The sequence below is a fragment of the Andrographis paniculata genome, unplaced genomic scaffold, assembly GCF_009805555.1.
Source record: "Andrographis paniculata isolate CXL003 unplaced genomic scaffold, ASM980555v1 Contig35END, whole genome shotgun sequence".
NCBI lineage: Eukaryota > Viridiplantae > Streptophyta > Magnoliopsida > Lamiales > Acanthaceae > Andrographis > Andrographis paniculata.
Window position 1 is genome coordinate 1017977 of NW_026137568.1, and position 6000 is coordinate 1023976.

A 6000-nucleotide genomic window follows, 5' to 3' on the forward strand; every position below is an offset into this window, starting at 1 on the left:
CTATTACACAAATATTATTATACAGTCATTATGTTTATATTTCACAATATTAATAAGAAGATTTTTGTTCTATCTTTTTTATTTATACTACATACAAATATAATACAATACTAATATTTTACATGTAAAAAATAAATGGATATTTATTCGAAAAAAAAAAAGAAAAAAGAAAAAAAGAGCATATTACATGAAAAAATGAATTATATCATAGTATTAAAGTAGAAGAGTAAGATAACTTTTTAATGAAAATAAATATATCACCGACTATTATTAAAATTAATTTTTTATTAAATTCTACCTAAAAATAAACCGATGAATGTAGTATTATTTTATTTTTTAATATGACTGATTAAACTATATTCACTTATTTTTGTACAAAATTTTGAATTTTCAAATATGTTCGAATTTGACAATATCTTAATCTTAAATTTTAATGCTCAATCATTTCATCGAAATCAATATACAATTGTTGATTAAGCTTGATTTTAATATATATATATATATATATTTTATTTTAATATATTAGAAATATGTATGGAATGTTGTTGAATGAATATTTGTCATGTATTGAATTTTTTTATGGTAGAAATTTTATGGCTGATTACCTAACACTAATTAATCATATTAATTAATACATATATATATATATATATATATATTTAAAGCTTAGGATATATGATTATTTTGTATAAAAATATGTTCATATTTCCGTGTTCAATATGGTAAAGTAAATATGAATAGTTTAATGGGTGTGTTTGTTCGAGGGATTTTCCCAAAAATTTACTATTCATCTAAAATTTTTTCCTAATAAATATGATATTAAACACCTATTTTTTTATTTTTTATATTATTCTAAAAATTAATTTTATATTCAATATATCACATCACACCTATTTATATTACATCGTACAACTATTCAAATTCAAATTTTTTAATATTCAAATCCTAACTCAAAATTCAAACCTCCAAACAAACACACCCATAGATATGCATGTTACTGTTGGACTCAAATACTCCCTCCGTCCCACTGAAAGATTGTCATTTTTTATTTTCGTTCGTCCCAAAACAAGGTTAGCATTTTCTAATTTAATTATTGTACTACCTACCTAACATAATAAATACCCTTCCACCTTACACTATATTACACAAATATCATTACTTTTATATTACACGATACTAATAGGGGTATTTTTATCTTTTTTTTTTTTACTACACTCATTATAATACTAATATTAAAAAATTTACGTGTAAAAAGTAAACGGCAACCTTGCACCGGGACGGAGGGAGTATACAATATTATGGAAGTGCATAATTTTTTTTTTTAAATATAAAATATATTTTTGTAAGAAACATTATACTCATTTAATATTTATTAAAATTATTTTTTATATATAAGTATATTATTGATTTCAACTTGATGTTTAGGGTTTGATATAAAGAGTTGAATTGCAAATAAATTAAAGTGGAGAATAAAATTGTAAAAAACAAATTCAGTGTAAATAAGAATTAATTTTTTTATTTGATAAAATAAGAAATTCAATTAAAAAATACTCTCTCTGTCCCAAAAGTATAGTCTTATTGTGTTGGACACGAGATTTAAAGAATATTGATATTATATTGGTAGTCGGCAAAAAGTAAGAATAAATGAATTTTTTGCCCTTGTGAGTATATTAGTGTAAAAAGTAGTGGCAATTGTGTAATAATAATGAAAAAATAGAGATAGTTTTATGGTGATATGATTATTTATGGAAATGAAACTATTGTTTTGGGACGAACAAAAATGGTAAACAAGCCTAGTGTATTGGGACGAAAGAAATATTAAAAAATATATTAATCTAGATTAATCAATCAATAATAAATGAGAATTTATATATAAAAAAATATTTTTTGTGATTTTTTCGTTCAGATAATAACTTAAATGTAATGTTTATAATATAGTATATTTTTTTAAAAAAAAAATCATAAAAATTAAATAATATAATTTTTAAAAAGAAAAAACAAACAAACTAATAAACATACTGCATCAATATTTATTTATTTTTTTATTTTCCTATACCAAACACACCCTTAAAGAGTATTTTAAATCATGTTGGATTACCTTTGTTGGTTGTTTCCTTTTTATACATTCTAAGTCATAAGTTACATATATTTTTGTTCAAACTTAATGTGTTTATTTTGTAATTTTAAATAAATGTGATTTTTATGTTAAATATAAAAAATTATATCAATAATATAAAAATAATATTTTATTTTGAATTATTATTTAACATGTATGGATATAGTATGTATTATATATATATATTATAATTTTTATAATATAAATAAAAAATTATGCCACCAAAAAAATAAATATGAACAAACCCTTTTTTATACACACTTTTGAAAATTTTGTAATTATTTATTAATGATAATTTATTTAAAAAATAAAAAATCAAACCAAATATTTTTTCGTATAATCTATAACATCAAATACCTCATTTTTAATTATTCTTAAAAATTTTCAAAACTTTTATCTAAATTGACTTTGTGTAATACCCCCATAATTAAATAGTGATATGAATGGGTGGGGCATGGTTCGAGTATCTGCAAATATGCAGTGATATTCAAATCAAATGGAACAAATATCTGAAATTGCTAATTGCATCAGAACCGAAAATATTTGCAATATTAGAAAATAATTCGAACCAAATCGATATTAAATATATATATTAAAAGTAATTAAAATTCTAATTACATAAAAAAAAAAAAATTTGCAAATATTTCAAATATCCAACCGAAATCGAACCAAATATAATTATTAATATAAAATTTAAAATATAATAATATAAATATATTTCGTTCGGTTAGCCGAATCGAAAAAGAAAATACTCCGTCCGTCCCATAAGTAAATATTCATTTGTTTTTTGTACGTAGTTTTAGAAATATTAGTATTATATTGGAATATAGTATGAATAAAGTAGAAATGACTAAAATAACCTTATTAGTATATATGATATAAAGGTAATGACATTTGTGTAATATATTGTAAGTTGTAAGGGTATTTAGTACTAAAAAAGGAAATTGATACTTTGTTATAGGACAGATGGAGTATTAAAAATCAAACCCAACTGAACAGAATAAATATCAAATATGCAGTATTTGTATTCGAACCGAATTTGCTCGGTTAACAAAAAACTCAGTTCAATTCATCGGTTCGACTACTATACAATCATTTTGAAGAGTCTTATTGAAAAAACTCTTTAACATTAGTGCAGATAATGGAATTGCAGAGAAATGAGAATAGAGAATGGAATCGGAGAGAAATGAAATTGAGTAAAGAATGAGAATTAATTCTCTTGTTTGATAAAACAGAGAATTCAGTTGAGAAATATAAAAAAAAAATGTAGATATATGAATGATCAAACAAGAATAAATAATTAACCGAATAAAGAGAGAGTTTTAACGAATGAGAATTCATGAAAAATATTTTTGGTGAATTTTTTTTAAAAAATTATAAATTATATACGATGTTTTTTTAAGATTATATTATAGTACAATTTCTTAAAAGATAGTAAAAATTACATACTTTAAAAATAAATTAAGTTTGTTTTTTTTGTAAAATTGAAATAATATAATTTTAAAAAAATTATAAAAATTAAATAGTAAAAAAAAAATTAAAAATTAAAAAAAATATATACTACAACATTATTTTTCTTCATTTCTCTGCATATGGGAAAGAAATGAGAACATAAATGGAAATGATTTATTTCTCAAATTATATTTTTTTAACTCAAACAAATAAGAGAAATGATACCATTTTCATTTGTCTGTACCAAACACAACCTAAGAGTGTTTGCTTTTGATTTTTTATTTGAATACAAAATTCATTTTAAAAAAAAATAATTCATTTTTATAAAAAGTCGAGATCAAATTATATTTTAAAAAAAAAAAAAAAAACTATTCTAAAAATCCCCTATATAAAGGAAATTTACTAAAATCTCCTAATAATAATAGTGTGTATTTGTTTGTAGACTTTGATTTTTAAATTTAAATTTTAAATAAAAAAATAGTTATTTAATTCGTTTTTTCTTAAAAGAAATTAATAGTAAAAAAACATTAAAAGAAAGACACAAACGTGGGAGTACAAGAATCCATGATAAACAATAAAAGGCCCAACAAGAGGCCCATTTAGATTTGTTTGGAGTTCAAATTTTTATACTACTTAATTTCTATTATTAATATTACTCCCTCCGTTCCAAAATTATAATCTGAGTTGTATAGAACATAAAATTTTAAAAATATTAATATTATATTAATAGTGGGTAAAAAGTACGGGTAAAAGATTTTTTTGCCCTTCTGAGTGTATTAGTGTAAAAGGTAGTGACAATTGTGTAATAATAATGAAAGAGTAAGAGTAGTTATACAGTTATATGATTATTTATAGAAATAAAATTATTGTTTTGAAACGAACAAAAATAGTAAATAAGACTATTGTATTGGGATTGAGGGAGTAGTTATTATTATTATTTACATAATACTTTCTTCATTCCACTTAATTGTCTACTTTACCTTAGGCAGAAATTTTTAAATATTGTGTAATTAGTAAATAATTTAAAATATATTAGTAAAAATAATTATGATTTAATAAAAATAATTATAGATTAAGATTAAGATGACTAAATAATTTAATTAAAATAAAAAAATTTATATATTAGAAATTTTAAAATATAATTAAAATGTATAATTAAATTTCTTTTAAATGTAAAATTAAATTTATTATAATAAAAAAATTAAAATAAAATAGATAATAATAATAATAATAATACTTTCAATATAATTATATATATATATAGAGTGCATAGGCATGTAATACAATAAAAGTAGGAAATTATAATTTTACCCCTAAAACGCAACTGCTATAAAAAAATATACTCTCGCTACTTAAAATCTTTTTATTTTAATTTGTCAATTTAAATTTTCTCATTTTATTTTATAAAAAAAAATAAAGTTACATCCACATAAATACAAAATACCTCTATTTTATTATTACATTATTATTTTTACATAAAAAAAAAATTACAAAATTGTCTTTATATATATTATTTATATTACACTTCAATAATATATTAATATACCTAAATTTGTGTCTCAAGTAAATAAAAAAAAAATATTAATGGACAAAGATAGTATATGATAATGGTATTTTTGTAATAATATACCATTGGAAGGGTTTTTTAAAAAATGATATAAAAATTATAGTTACTTTAAGAAATATATATATACTTATTTAGACCTATTCGAGATGGGAAAAAAAATAAAATTAGTGTGTTTATTTTGCATTTTGATATTTTTAGGTGAGAGATGAAGAATTATTTAGAAAATACAAAAATAAAGAATGTATAATATATTATGTTTTTAAAAAAATATGTTAAAATTTGTTATTAAAAGAACAAAGTTTTATATTTTAAAAAATATATACTACTTTCGTCCAAAATTAAATTTTTCATTTTTTATTGTCATTATTTTTAATATTAAAAATATTTTTATATTTGTATTATTTTATACAAATATTATTATATTAATATTCTAAGACATTTATATAAGTATTTTTTGTTATTTTCTCTTAAATTGTATTATATTTTGATATAATAATTAATATATTTAAATAAAAAAATAATAATAAAAAATAAAAAATTTAGTCTATATATTTTTACAAACAATTACTATTAATATATAGTAAAAAAGAAAATACTAAATAAAAACATTCATAACATTTAAAATAGACAATCCAAATCCAAATCAAAAACAAAGACATTCGTACTATTCGAGTTTTACTCGTTATCACGTGACCGCCACGTGAGAAGCGTTGGGGTTTGTCCGCAACCTAAATTTAGATTATTATTATTAAATTAAAAATATTATTCAGACTGCATGCAACTTCAAGTTTCCTCATTCTCACACACGTACGCTATGAAGCCACACGTGTCAACCATGCACGATTTTCCCGCCCTATAAATACCG